Consider the following 15,234-nt stretch of genomic DNA (forward strand, 5'->3'; position numbering starts at 1 on the left):
TGGAGTGGTATATGGGGTGTATGCATAGATAAGGTGTATCCATATAAATGGCCCACCCTGTACACTGCATTTTAAACTATGAAACAGAGCAGAGCTAATGACCCTTTGAACTTTCCTGCAGTAAAAGCTTATCTGAAGCTGTGTCTCACTGTTTCTCTGATCTTAAAGTGCTTCAGAAAATTGACCAAGTTGGCCAGAGAGCTCAGAGAAGCTCTTTTCCTTAGATAACTGAACTTTCTTAACTCTTGCTGTACTGGAAACAGTACGCGATTCATATCTGTGCCACTAATGTTGTATTTCTTAGCTGTGCTACACATAAAATTCATTATATCATATGTTTATTTTCACTTCATATTCACTTTAAGGCTAGGTTTTCTGTGGGCAATGTGTTCCCTGCAAAAGCAGGAACTCAAGGGAATGGAAAAGCTGCATACAGTGAAGCATACAGTTAATGAAAAATATGCTTCACTGTTAGCATATGCATTTTCTGGTAACGCGCTGTATACAGTGCGTTGGGATGCAGCACCACATTAGACAGCTCCAGCCACACTTACAATGTGAAGTTCCGCATTACAATGTGGCCATTACGTCACTGCAACCCCCCACTGTGGAAGAGTTTATATAGTACATTATATAGTACTTTTCCTGGTCCCTTGGAGTTTACTATGAAGGGATTCTACTGTATAAGTTTGCTTTACAGTTACATAAAGTAAACCTGAGACACTGCGTTGTGCTGCTGTGAAGTCCGCCATCCTGCGGGCCGCTGTGCATGCACTGTTCCAGGCCATGCACCTCCATCACACTCCTGTTGCTGGGAGCATTCTGCACAAGTGCAGTTATAGTCTTAATGAACTTTGCATGCACAGAACACTCCCGACAACAAGAACGCGACCGGGGTGCGCAAGGCCTGGACTGCGCATGCACAATAGTCCTAGACTGAACCGAGTCACAGACTTTACGTGACTAACACTGACGGAGGGGACCAGGAGAACATCGAGGGAGCAGATGGACTACAGGGGGCTTTTATCCCATTTGTGTTATGTACACTTTGAAGTAAATGGGAACCGCTTAGTAAAAAATGAACAAGATACTTACCTAAGGAGAGGGAGGCTCTGGGCCCTATAGGGCATTCCCGCTCCTCTCTCGGTACCTGTTCCAGTGCTGGCTTTCCAGGAGCAGTATTCAACCAAATGGGTCAAATACTGCTTTCTGCCACTAGAGGAGGCTTCAGAAGTCTTCTCTCTCATGCGCTCACATAGGCGCAGTACAGAGCATGAAAGGAGCGAGAAGGCTCTATAGGACCCACAGGCTTCCCTCTCCATAGGTAAGTATATGGTTGTTTGTTTTTTTTTTTTTTTTTTATTGCCATTAGCTTTAAAGGGTAAAAAAATGGTAAAGAAAATAGTGTATGTGCTTTTAGTTCATGCATTTTGTTATTTTTTCCCATGCCTCATCTGTACTAGTTGAATAAGGTGCATCCAGGCCTCCCTGCTCCTTTGTGGCTGTAAGAATGAGAGGTGTTTGGGGTTTTTCATTCAATTTTTTTTACCTGTAAGCAGTGCTTTAGTTTACATTATAATGGATAGTGGCCACAAGCTGTGAATCAAAACAATCGTCAGGACTAAAGCTGCAAAGCTGGCCCAGAACTACAACTCAAACAGCAGGCCTATAACAGCTGCCTCTACCAAAAACCCAGCATATGTACAGCAGCCCCTCCCATCTCTCAGAGCCCCTCCCATCTCTCAGCGGTTTGCCCAGCGATCCACATAGCGGGTCATTTCAGCCACGCGCTTTGTTCCCCCCACTTTTCTCAGCCAGAGTCACTCCTGTACCACTCTCTGCCCCCCATGGTTATGCATAGGAACAAAACATGTTGCTAGCCTGTAGGCAAGTAAAGCATCTGTACAGCTGGTTCATTTCTGGCTCGAAGGACAGTTTTATGGCTTTACAAATGAATGAAAAGTTGATTTCACTAACTGGTTAAGGACAGTGGTGTAGCAATGGGGGGTGCAGGGGTTGCGACCGCATTGGGGCCCTCCCTTAACCACAATATTAGCTCTTTCTTGGTCCTGTGCTGATAATAATCACTTCTGTAGATGCTTTGAATAGTAGTAATCATTACCAAACTGTCCCCCATCACATTCTTGTACCTCTGACACTGTGTTGTCCTTGGTGTGATTTTGGTGCGCCGTATCAATTGTTATGTATAGAGTGCATGGGGGCCCCATTGTAAAACTTGCACTGGAGCCCACAGCTTCTTCGCTATGCCACTGGTTATGGATTACAAAAAAATGTTAGGTTATGTATTTTTAGTAGTGACTGATGCATTATAACGTACCTTGTAAAGTACAAAGGTACCAGATTGTTGTGAGTAATTTAGTAATACTTTCTGAATTTAATTCAAATTTACACAGCTCACAAATATACTTTTCCCTCCATCACAACACTCGCAGTGGAGAGAGGCCTAGCAGGTGCACACTGTGTAGGAGAAGCACCTCCTCATTGAATGGCCACACCCTGCTCCACCACCTGCTAGCCGCCCGCCAGCCACTCTGTCTTCACCAGAGTCAGACCGTCAGCACTGCAGTGCACTCAGCAGCTCAGCCTCGACTTCGTCGTTTGTTTTGTTCTTCTTCCACAAATCACGGTTCTTAAACCTCCCTGTCCTGCCTCTGGCTCCATCCGTTGTGGCCCGGGCTCAGCTGCGGTGTTCTATTGTAAATGTCGATTTTGGCCTTCCGGATGGTATGCATGAACTGAAATAACGATTGCTGGAAGTTGCATCTTGAGTGTTTCTTGGTCCCTTTTTACCACTAAATGCGAGACATTCAACCTTATAACGGGGGTTGTCAGCAGCTGGTAAGCTCCCTCTAATCCTTTGGGTGATGGTCTACAACTTGGATATAAGAGTAGGATGACCATTTGGGTGAAATATAACTGATTGTGAAACAGTGGATTCACTTATCATCTGCGCTTGGTGAATAGTTTTATTTGTGTGGACTTTTGGAGTTTGTCTTTCCTCAGCAGCAATTGATTACTTGATTCTCCTGGCGCTGATTCTTTGTTTGAATAAAGGGAGGTTTAATAATAATAAAAAAAAAAAAATTAGCAGAGGATGGTTTCGATCCATCGACCTCTGGGTTATGGGCCCAGCACGCTTCCGCTGCGCCACTCTGCTTCCATATAGTGTTTTCTTCATTGTAGGAAAAAACTGCTTAGACATTTGGAAAAATGGGCATACCAGCTTTTCCCCTGGAATTGCCTCCTTCCTAGCCTCTGTCATGAAAGGATAATAGCAATACAAGTAGAACATAAATATATACAGTTTTGTTTTAAAGTGGAGTTACACTTCTGCGAACAGCATCATTTCCTCCCTCCACAGGACACATGCAGCCCTATAAAATTGCTTAGCAGAAAAATTGCATAAGGTCTCTGTGGCGCAATCGGTTAGCGCGTTCGGCTGTTAACCGAAAGGTTGGTGGTTCAAGCCCACCCAGGGACGGCTTTGCTTTTTGTGTTCAGCAGTTGTCCGAAGAGACCCAGTTCCAGTTGAGGTTGTTTGTTTGCTTTTAGAGTTGCCATTTCCTGTCTGAGCTCAGTGTTTTCTAATTGTAACTTTTCCATTGAGATTTTGAGGTATTTCAGCTCCTCTTTCAAATGGTTAATGATACATGACTCAACTATTTTATCCAGTCCTTCTTTGAAGCGGCGAAAGTCTCTCTCTAATTGAGATAAGCTTTCTCTGAGGATGTCTGGTGAGGGGTGGGATGTCATCTGGCATGGTGCAGACTTTTCTCTGGGAATTGCCTCTACAGGTGATTTACAACTGGTGTTCCTGTTAGCAGAGTTTGGCTGATTTTCTTTAAAGAGGAGCTGTTAGGTATAAGGTCTCAGAGAAAAAAAAACACATATCAGTAGCTAAAGATTGGCTGTACTTACATTACAAATGCATTTCACTGTCCACGTTTGGATTTCACAGAATTTTTATATAGTATTTGCAGAGAATGATGCTCCTGACAGCTCATGGCAGGTTCCATGTTTGTCTGTCTCCTATGAAGCCAAACAGGAAAATTGAATACTTACTTTCCGGTAATTTTCCTTTCCTGGAACAGAAGATGGCGGCATACTGATGGGTTAGCCCCGCCCCTGACCCCGATTGGACAGTTCATAATATAAATTAAAAGAGCCCGCCCCCCCCTGCCATTCTCATGAAAATCAGTCCTCGAATGGACGAGAGGGTGGGTTCGTATGCCGCCATCTTCTGTTCCAGGAAAGGAAAATTACCGGAAGGTAAGTATTCAATTTTCCTGTTTCCTGGAAAGAAATGGCGGCATACTGATGGGATATACAAAATCAGTCAGAGAGGGAGGGAAAATGCATAAACAAACATTTTATTTTTTAACAGTAGACAAAACTGCTTCACCAAATTTCAATGAGGTTAGTGCTGCTGGATTAACATGATAATGCTTCAAGAAAGTATGCTGTGAGGACCAGCTTGCTGCCTTGCAAATAGTGTCCATAGAGACTTTAGCAAAGCATGCCCAGGAGGCTGCCATGCCCCTTGTAGAGTGAGCACGGATCTCTGAAGGTATCTGTAAACCTTTCAATTTATAAGAGAGTTGTATTACTTTCACTAGCCAGTTGGCCAAAGTCCTTGATGTAACAGGTTTACCCCTATTAGGGCCCACAATGTTCACGAACAAATGGTCAGATGACCTGAAGGAGCCTGTAGCGTCTAAATAAGCTCTAATACTCCTGCCTACGTCTAAAGGATGATGCTCCTGTTCTGACAAGAATGTTGGCAAAGTTAACTCCTGATTGATATGAAATGCAGATGAGACCTTTGGAATGTGCTGAAGTACTGGTCTAAGCACCACCCTGTCAGGAAAGAATTGCAGGACATTTTCCGCACAACTTAGTGCCTGCAGATCAGATACCCTTTTTGCAGAAGCAATTGCAATCAAAAAGACAGTCTTCAACGTCAGATTCAAAAGAGAAGCACTTTCTATCGGATGAAAAGGATCCTCTGATAATACCTCCAGAACCACACAGAGATCCCACTGCGGGAAGAATGGCTTTCTAGGTGGCCTTAATTTTTGCACCGCCTGCACAAACTGGATGACCAGAGGATTTTCTGCCCATTTATGATTGGTTAATGCTGATAGGGCTGATACCTGAACTTTTATGGCTGAAAGACTTAACTGCAAGTCTACCCCTGTTTGAAGGAATGCCAGTATATTCTGAACTTTCGGCTGAAGAAATTCAAATTTATTAATTCTCGCAAAGTTCTCAAATTTTCCCCAAATTCTATGATATGTTGAATTTGTAGAAACTTTCCTGGCTTTCAGTAGTGTAGAAGTGACTTTGTCAGAGCATCCCAATGCTAAGAACTTTTGCCTCTCAATTTCCAGGCCGTTAAATTGAGATTGTTGACATTCGGGTATAGCAGAGGACCCTGGCAGAGAAGATCCGGAATTTGAGGAAGATTGATCGGTTGCTCCAGACTCAACTCTAACAAGAGAGTGAACCAAGGTCTCCGAGGCCAGTATGGCACAATAAGGATGATCCTGCATGGTTCCAGCAAGAGCCTCTGTAGTAGCCTCAGGATTAGTGGAAATGGAGGGAACGCATATCCCAGTTGAAAGTCCCATTGTGTCGTCAGACAGTCCGTGCCCTCTGCTGTCGGATGGAAATATCGGGAGAAGAATCTCGGCAATTTCGAATTCCCTGCTGAAGCACATAGGTCTATCTGGGGAATACCCCATCTTTGCATGATCATGCTGAATACCTCGTTGTTCAATGTCCACTCGTGCGGACTGGCAAACTGTCTGCTTAGCTGGTCCGCTAACTGATTCTGAGGACCTGGAAGGTGAATAGCTGAAAGATGATCCAGGTGTCTTTGAGCCCATCTCATTATGTGAGAGGATTCTTCGAGGAGAGACTGGCTTCTCGTACCCCCCTGCCTCCTTATGTAGGCGACTGCTGAAACATTGTCTATTTGAAGTAATACCGCCTTCCCCCTTATCAGGTGTTGGAAAGCCTTTAACGCCAGAAAGGCTGCTCTGAGTTCCAAGATATTGGAGGGGACTTGTGCACACGGAAGCCTCCATCTCTGCTGTACCTGAGAGCTCTGACAATGGGCTCCCCAACCTGCTTGACTTGCGTCTGTCGTAATCACCACTGGTAGCGGAGGCTGAATCTGATGACAAGATCTTAAGTTCTTCTCCTGCATCCACCACTGTAGTGAAACCTTGACCTTGACAGGGACCCGGAGTTTCTGTGACAGGTTTCTCTTGTTCCAGCGACTGAGGAAGAATATTTGCAGAGTTTGCAAATTCCAGTGCGCCCACCTGACCATTGGGATTGCTGAGGACAAAGTCCCCAGCAAACTCAGACACGTTCTTGCTGATATGTGATTGCTGCATATCACTGCTGCAACTTTTTGCTGTATTGCTATAACTTTCTGGTCGGGAAGACAAACTTTGTTTTGTGTTGTTATAAACCTGGCCCCCAGGAAGACCATGTCCTGTGATGGCACTAACTGACTTTTTGCAAAGTTTATTAGCCATCCTAGTCTTTGCAGTTCTGACAGCAACAGTCTCTGATGATTCAACAGAACTTCCCGGTCTTGACTGACTAACAGTATGTCATCCAGATAGTGGAAGATCCTTAGGCCCCTCCTCCTTAGAGAGGCAACTACTGGAAGAAGAACCTTCGTGAAAGTTCTGGGAGCGGTTGAGAGGCCGAACGGTAGACTCTGAAATTGCCAATGCTTCCCGTCCACTGAAAACCTAAGATATTTCTGGAAGCTTTGTTTGATTGGGATATGCAGATAAGCGTCCGAGAGGTCCAGTGTTGTCATCCAATCGTTTTGTCTGATGACCTTTATTATCGTCTGTAACGACTCCATCCTGAAATGACGGAGCTTTATGTGGCTGTTCAGGAACTTGAGGTCTAAGACCGGTCGCCATCCTCCTGACGACTTCTTGACCAAGAATAAGGGAGAATAAATTCCTGTAAATTCTTTTTGATGAGGCACTGGAATTATGGCATTGCTTTCGGCTAGGGAGTTCACATATTCCAACAGGAACTGCCTTTTCTGTCTGCCCTGGGGTAAGTTTGTCTGAACAAATCTTGTCTTGAGCATAGGCCTGCTGAATTTCCATGAATGCCCTTTGCGAATAGTTCTGTGAACCCAGGAATCTTCGATTGACTCCACCCAGACGGTTCAGAAGGTGCGTAGCCTTGCCCCCACCTGAGCCGTCTGAGTGGACGCACCTTCAGAACTGCTTTGCATTTTGCGGAGGTCCGGAAGTCGTTTTGGATTTTCCGGATCTAAGAAAGGACGCCTGAGTACCCTTCCAGTCTTTATTAAACTTCCTGCCGGGCTTATAGGAACGAGCCTGCTGAAATCTGGAAGAGGCTTGCCTTGTATTTGACTGTTGTCGAGACTGCTTTGGCTTTCTATCTTGTGGTAACAGCCCCGATCTTCCTCCTGTAACCTTGGCAATTGCACTATCCATCTCTGGACCAAAGAGATGTTTGCCGTCGAACGGAATCCTGCACCAGTTGTTCCTGGAGGACTGGTCGGCTGACCAAGGTTTAAGCCAAAGAGCTCTCTTTGCCATCACATTACATAGCATTGCTCTGGAGGCAGATCTTATTGTATCTATCGCCGCCTCTCCCACAAAATCACTTGCCAATTTAAGTTCATCCAGGGCTTTGATGATCTCATTCCTATCAGTCCCTGAACTGAGGGCTGTCTCAATGTTATCTACCCAAACTTTAATGGCCTTAGCAAGAGAGGTGAGGGCCACGGCCGGCCTACATGCTGCCCCTGAGTGTAAAAAAGCTTTCTTGATATCGGTATCTATTTTCCTATCAAGTGGATTACTAAAGGAGACTGCGTCATCCATTGGCAGAGTGACGTGACGGGCCAGTCTCATGATTGAGGCATCTACTATAGGTGCAGAGTCCATAATTTTCGCATCCTCACTCCCCAATGGATACAGTTTTGCAAACCTATTAGATAATGATGTTTTCTGCTCAACCTTACTCCATTCCTTGATGAATATCTCCTTAATAACTTTCATAAGAGGGAAATTAATGGGCTGCTTATCCAGATGCGGATAATATTTGTCTGGCTCCTGTGGAGTCTCCGAATCTTCCTCCCAGCCTATAGCGGCCTTTATTGCAGACACAAAAGCTGGCACAAGGGCAAAGTCAAAGCCCATAGGAGTCTGACTCTGAGAGGAAGAGGCCTCCTCAGCAGGCATCTGAGAGGCTGAAGGAGGAGGCTGGTTAACCGCCATCTTCTCAAAGGTCTCTTGCACGGCCTGCTGGACGAAGGACATGACTTGTTGATTTTCAGAGTCTTTATCCCTCCCCAGCTCACTAAAGCAGGTTTCACAGACCATTTTGTCTGGCAAGGGAGGCTGACCACAGGACCAACATAGGTTTTTATCCGGTTGGGTGTATCTTTGTTCCCTAGGTTACGGTCTAGGAGATCTGCTCCTACTATAAGATGCATAGGAACGTCTCTTGTGCCTGTAGCTATGGTAGTCATAGCCTGGAGAACGTCTCCTGTGAGGAGATCTCCCTCTCTCGGACCTGTAACCGTATCGTGGAGAGCGGCTCCTGTAGGATCTGTAATGATCACTGGTGTAGTAGCGATTTGTAGAACGCTTCCTACTTGGAGAACGTCTTTTTGACGATCGCTTAGTAGGGGACTTCCTGTCATCCCTGTGGCTTTTCTCAGACTTGCTCTGAGGGGACTTCCTTCTCGATGAACTTGCATCGTAAGAAGTATTCCTCTTGGATCTCTCTCTTGATCTTGACCGAGATCTTGTTCCCCTTGAGGACTGGTGACTTTTAGACACCTCACGCCTCTTCTCTCCTTTTCTCGGACTGCGGAGACACAAAAAGATATGTTTCCACTAAGAAAAAAGTCCGATTTTAAAAAAGGAGAAACATCACTCTTATTTTTTACCAAAATACCCTGTGCTGGTATTTAAAATTAGTAAAACACCACAGTGTTCCAAAACCATTTGTGACATGCAGGGAAACCTCCCTATTACCTGTCCTGAGACCCAGAAGCTATCTCAACGGGATCCTGATCCATCTAAACATATACAATAAACTATCATGAGTTAAGATATATAAAAACAATTAGTTTCCATATTACCTGGTTTTGAGCCAAAAAATACCTCTATTCCTCCAAGCTTGACCACCAGTCTGAGGATAAGATACAGATGAGAGCGATACCGCAGCTCCAAGCAGCGCTGCACCCGCTCTGAGGTCCAGACCACGACTGCCGCTCTGTTGACTTCCGCGTTGACTCTTATCCAATGAAGTCTCGCTTCACGCGAGACTTCGCTGTGCCGTGCGACCAGAGACCAGAGAGGAAGCTGGAAGCCGGAACAGCCACAATAGCGGCGGCTAGCAAACTCCGCGCCGCCGCCGCCACCAGCACAGAGGCAGCTACCAGAGGGGGAAATGTGGCGCATATCTAAGCCCCATTTAGAGGCCGCAATGCCCGCCCCCGAACGGGTGAGTGAAGACCCGTTCTTACGCCCAGAAAAGGTAACTTTATAAACAAAACAAAAAAACAGGCGCAATAAAAATTAAAATACATCAAAAAAAAACAAAAAAAAAAACGAACTGTCCATTCGAGGACAGAAAAAAAAGAGAATGGCAGGGGGGGGGCAGGCTCTTTTAATTTATATTATGAACTGTCCAATCGGGGTCAGGGGCGGGGCTAACCCATCAGTATGCCGCCATTTCTTTCGAGGAAATGTGTCGTCATGTCCTCCCTGCTTTTCAGTGCTGTGAGCTGGACTGCTTTACAAGCTGTTGTAACATGAGCCTGTAACTTCTCACTAGCAGCAGAGGGGAGGACCCAAGGTGGGAAGAAGCAGCCCCAGAATGCTTTGCAGTATGGTATGCGGCCTCTCGGCCTCTTAAGAGCTTGGGAATAACATCCTTGCTGTTCAGCACACATCAAAAGTAAGAGAGATTTTTAACTTCAGTATTGCCTTTTTGGCTTCCTTCTAAACTGTTTAACACAGGAGAATAGAGGTTTAAATTAGCTTTTGCAGCCTGACAGTTACTCTTTAAAGTTCATTGCTTGTTTTTGGATATCAGGATAAAGCTTTTCAAATGTATTTAGGTAATGTTCTGTACCTTGGATCAAGACACTGCCAGCATGATATATGTTCACTGTGAAAATGGTAGTCTCTGTCTTCCTTGTCCTTTATTTTGATTTGCCTTCCATCTCAAATGCCTTTTTGCATGTAACATACACCTTGCGTACAGCATTGTGTACATAGTGGATTCCAACTTTGGACTAACTCCTTCGATAGCTCAGCTGGTAGAGCGGAGGACTGTAGTGGAACATCTATCAGACATCCTTAGGTCGCTGGTTCGATTCCGGCTCGAAGGACAATTTTATAGCTTTACAATTTGATGAAAAGTTGCTTTCACAGTAGTTTTTGATTTCCATGAATGAGGTATTTATGAATTTTCAATAATGACTGATGCGTTATACAGTACATTGTAAAGTAGAAAAGTACCAGAAGTGTTTTGCGAATTCTGAGTCTGAAATTCAATTCAAATTTGTAGAGATCACGTATATACTTTTCCCCCACATCACAGCACACACAGTGGGAAGAGACCTAGCAGGTTGCACTGTGTGTGGGAGAAGCAACCCCCCTCCCCCCATTGATGGACCACACCCCACCTGCTTGTTGACAGCAACTGGACCCTAAAAAGGCATAAAACATTATTGCGTTGGCCGGGAATCGAACCCAGGTCAACTACTTGGAAGGCAGCTATGCTCACCACTATACCACCAACACCAGATGTCTTTTGAGATACAGCAAGGGACACTTAGGTGCCCGATTCAATTCCAGTTCTAAGGATGTTTTTGGAGACAATCCATAATTAGCTAAAAAAAAAGGTCAACTGTATGTTGGAAGAAAAACTGCAAAAATGAAAATGTGACATGAAAATATTAAAAGAAAAGACAAGTGGGAAGAATTGAGCTCAGGGTCTTCACCATACATATGATAATTAATGTGGTGATGATGGGTATTTCAAATCTGTCTGTCCCAATATGAACAAAACCTTGTTTACTGTTCCTCAAAGTTCCAGAGAGTAGAATTAATTTATCTGATTGATTGCAAGATGTAAAAAAACAACACTCACAAAAAATCACCTACAGGAGTCATCATTTTAAACTAAGTTTGACTGACTCCTACTGGGCACTGTGAGACTAACAGGTATGATATTGTAGAGCAGTGTTTCTCAACATTTATTGGTATGTACCCCTTATAAAACCCTGTACTCACCAAGTACCCCCTGGGATAGTAAATATTATCACAAGTACCCCTTAACAAATACATATTTAATCGTAGTACATGATAATTGGTTCTAAACAATTTCCAAGCATTTACTGTTGCTTTTAAAGAGACACTGAAGCGAAAAAAAATATATGATATAATGAATTGGTTGTGTACTATGAATAATTACTAGAAGATTAGCTGCAAAGAAAATATTCTCATATTTTTATTTTCAGGTATATAGTGTTTTTTCTAACATAGCATCATTCTATAATATGTGCAGATTACACAACACTCAGCATTCAAAATGATGATTTCAGAGCAGTCTGTAAACTAATGAACTCTCCTCTGCCAGAGGAAAAGTAAATAGTTAACTAACAGTTGAGATAATAAAAGTCAGATAACAGCCCTCTCCACGACTTTTGAAAGTCGTAGAGATAATGGCTTTTTTGTATAGAGATAACAACTGGAGTTTCTTAACTCTTCCTGTACTGGAAACAATTAGACTGATGTATCTGATCTTAATGTTTTTTTTCTTAGCTGTACTACACATACAAATCATAATATCATAATTTTTTTTTCGCTTCAGTGTCTCTTTAAATTAGAAAAAATACTACTTTGGTGTTTATATAGGATTTATAATTTTCTAAAACTCTAAATTTGTTACTCTTGGTCAAGTATATCAAGCCCGAGTACCCCCTGGAACCATCAGAAGTACCCCCTGGGGTACGCGTACCGCATGTTGAGAAACTAGGTTGTAGAGTATCAGGTGGTTCCATGGTGTAATGGTTAGCACTCTGGACTCTGAATCCAGCGATCCGAGTTCAAATCTCGGTGGGACCTTGGTATTTTTTAGACTATGTGTATGGTATATCTAGGCATAGTCCAAAACGGTCAGCACCACAAATGCGGTTCTACATTAGCTGCATAAGCTTGAAAAAGGGCACTGAGCCCAAAACGGCAGGCAGTTGTTCTGTATGTGCTTTTACGTTTCTGAATAACAATGTGCTACTTTAAAGTGTACCAGTGACAAATAGTTATCAGATATATATGGAGTGGTATATGGGGTGTATGCATAGATAAGGTGTATCCATATAAATGGCCCACCCTGTACACTGCATTTTAAACTATGAAACAGAGCAGAGCTAATGACCCTTTGAACTTTCCTGCAGTAAAAGCTTATCTGAAGCTGTGTCTCACTGTTTCTCTGATCTATAAGTGCTTCAGAAAATGGACCAAGTTGGTCAGAGAGCTCAGAGAAGCTCTTTTGCATAGATAGCAACTGAAGTTTCTTAACTCTTCCTGTACTGGAAACAGTACGAGATTCATATCTGTGCTACTAATGTTGTATTTTCTTAGCTGTGCTACACATAAAATTCATTATATCATATGTTTATTTTCACTTCATATTCGCTTTAAGGCTAGGTTTTCTGTGGGAAATGTGTTCCCTGCAAAAGCAGGAACTCAAGGGAATGGAAAAGCTGCATACAGTGAAGCATACAGTTAACGAAAAAATGCTTCACTGCCAGTATGATATATGTTCACTGTGAAAATGGTAGTCTCTGTGTCTTCTTTGTCCTTTATTTTTATTTGCCTTCCATCTCGAATGCCTTTTTGCATGTAACATACACCTTGCATACAGCATTGTGTACATAGTGGATGCCAAATTTGAACTAACTCCTTCGATAGCTCAGCTGGTAGAGCGGAGGACTGTAGTGGAACATCTATCAGACATCCTTAGGTCGCTGGTTCGATTCCGGCTCGAAGGACAATTTTATAGCTTTACAATTTGATGAAAAGTTGCTTTCACAGTAGTTATGGATTTCCATGAACGAGGGATTTATGAATTTTCAATAATGACTGATGCGTTATACAGTACATTGTGAAGTAGAAAAGTACCAGATGTGTTTTGAGAATTCTGAGTCTGAAATTCAATTCAAATTTGTAGAGATCACGTATATACTTTTCCCCCACATCACAGCACACACAGTGGGAAGAGGCCTAGCAGGTTGCACTGTGTGTGGGAGAAGCAAACCCCCCCCCCCCCCCATTAATTGACCTCACCACACCCCACCTGCTTGTTGACAGCAACTGGATCCTAAAAAGGCATAAAACATTATTGCGTTGGCCGGGAATCGAACCCGGGTCAACTGCTTGGAAGGCAGCTATGCTCACCACTATACCACCAACGCCAGATGTCTTCTGAGATACAGCAAAGGACACTTGGGTGTCCGGTTCATTTCCAGCTCTAAGGACGCTTTTGGAAACAATCTATAATTAGCTATAAAAAAAAAAGAGGTCAACTGTATGTTGGAAGAAAAACGGCAAAAATGAAAATGTGACATGAAAATATTAAAAGAAAAGACAAGTGGGAAGAATTGATCTCAGGGTCTTTACCATACATATGATAATTAATGTGGTGATGAGGGGTATTTCAAATCAGTCTGTCCCAATATGAACAAAACCTTGTTTACTGTTCCTCAAAGTTCCAGAGAGTAGAATTAATTTATCTGATTGATTGCAAGATGTAAAAAAACAACATACTCACAAAATATCACCTACAGGAGTCATCATTTTAAACTAGGCTTGACTGACTCCTACTGGGCACTGTGAGACTAACAGGTATGATATTATAGAGTATCAGGTGGTTCCATGGTGTAATGGTTAGCACTCTGGACTCTGAATCCAGCGATCCGAGTTCATATCTCGGTGGGACCTTGGTGTTTTTTAGACTATATTTATGGTATATCTAGGCATAGTCCAAAACGGTCAGCACCACAAATGTGGTTCTACATTAGCTGCATAAGCTTGAAAAAGGGCACTGCGCCCAAAACGGCAGGCTGTTGCCGATACAGCTGTTCTGTATGTGCTTTTACGTTTCTGAATAAAAATGTGCTACTTTAAAGTGTACCAGTGACAAATAGTTATCAGATATATATGGAGTGGTATATGGGGTGTATGCATAGATAAGGTGTATCCATATAAATGGCCCACCCTGTACACTGCATTTTAAACTATGAAACAGAGCAGAGCTAATGACCCTTTGAACTTTCCTGCAGTAAAAGCTTATCTGAAGCTGTGTCTCACTGTTTCTCTGATCTTAAAGTGCTTCAAAAAATTGACCAAGTTGGCCAGAGAGCTCAGAGAAGCTCTTTTGCATAGATAACAACTGAACTTTCTTAAATCTTGCTGTACTGGAAACAGTACGAGATTCATATCTGTGCCACTAATGTTGTATTTCTTAGCTGTGCTACACATAAAATTCATTATATCATATGTTTATTTTCACTTCATATTCGCTTTAAGGCTAGGTTTTCTATGGGCAATGTGTTCCCTGCAAAAGCAGGAACTCAAGGGAATGGAAAAGCTGCATACAGTGAAGCATACAGTTAATATGCTTCACTGTTAGCATATGCATTTTCTGGTAACGCGCTGTATACAGTGTGTTGGGATGCAGCACGACATTAGACAGCTCCAGCCACACTTACAATGTGAAGTTCCGCATTACAATGTGGCCATTACGTCACTGCAACACCCCACTGTAGAAGAGTTTATATAGTACACTATATAGTACTTTTCCTGGTCCCTTGGAGTTTACTATAAAGGGATTCTACTGTATAAGTTTGCTTTACAGTTACATAAAGTAAACCTGAGACACTGCGTTGTGCTGCTGTGAAGTCTGCAATCCTGTGGGCCACGGTGTATGCACTGCTCCAGGCCATGCGCCTTCATCACACTCCTGTTGCTGGGAACATTCTGCACAAGTGCAGTTATAGTCTTAATGAACTGTGCATGCACAGAACACTCCCGACAACAAGAACGCGACCGGGGTGCACAAGGCCTGGACTGCGCATGCACAGTAGTCCTAGACTGAACCGAGTCACAGACTTTACGT

General features: G+C 43.3%; 7 non-coding genes across 7 annotated transcripts; 5 read left to right on the forward strand and 2 right to left on the reverse strand.

Moving 5' to 3' along the window:
- Positions 1-3,106: 3,106 nt before the first annotated feature.
- On the reverse strand, positions 3,107-3,178 carry TRNAM-CAU (transfer RNA methionine (anticodon CAU)). The gene has a single exon. It is a non-coding gene; the product is annotated as a tRNA-Met (tRNA).
- A 250-nt stretch (positions 3,179-3,428) lies between these two features.
- Positions 3,429-3,502, forward strand: TRNAN-GUU (transfer RNA asparagine (anticodon GUU)). The gene has a single exon. It is a non-coding gene; the product is annotated as a tRNA-Asn (tRNA).
- Positions 3,503-10,351: 6,849 nt separating this feature from the next.
- Positions 10,352-10,441, forward strand: TRNAY-GUA (transfer RNA tyrosine (anticodon GUA)). Its single transcript is given in 2 exon segments — positions 10,352-10,388; positions 10,406-10,441. It is a non-coding gene; the product is annotated as a tRNA-Tyr (tRNA).
- Positions 10,442-12,110: 1,669 nt separating this feature from the next.
- Positions 12,111-12,182, forward strand: TRNAQ-CUG (transfer RNA glutamine (anticodon CUG)). Its single transcript has one exon. It is a non-coding gene; the product is annotated as a tRNA-Gln (tRNA).
- Positions 12,183-13,018: 836 nt separating this feature from the next.
- Positions 13,019-13,108, forward strand: TRNAY-GUA (transfer RNA tyrosine (anticodon GUA)). The gene is given in 2 exon segments: positions 13,019-13,055; positions 13,073-13,108. It is a non-coding gene; the product is annotated as a tRNA-Tyr (tRNA).
- A 351-nt stretch (positions 13,109-13,459) lies between these two features.
- TRNAG-UCC (transfer RNA glycine (anticodon UCC)) lies at positions 13,460-13,531 on the reverse strand. The gene has a single exon. It is a non-coding gene; the product is annotated as a tRNA-Gly (tRNA).
- Positions 13,532-13,985: 454 nt separating this feature from the next.
- On the forward strand, positions 13,986-14,057 carry TRNAQ-CUG (transfer RNA glutamine (anticodon CUG)). Its single transcript has one exon. It is a non-coding gene; the product is annotated as a tRNA-Gln (tRNA).
- The last annotated feature ends 1,177 nt before the right edge of the window (positions 14,058-15,234 follow it).

Source organism: Hyperolius riggenbachi, chromosome 4 (assembly GCF_040937935.1).
Source record: "Hyperolius riggenbachi isolate aHypRig1 chromosome 4, aHypRig1.pri, whole genome shotgun sequence".
Taxonomy (NCBI): domain Eukaryota; kingdom Metazoa; phylum Chordata; class Amphibia; order Anura; family Hyperoliidae; genus Hyperolius; species Hyperolius riggenbachi.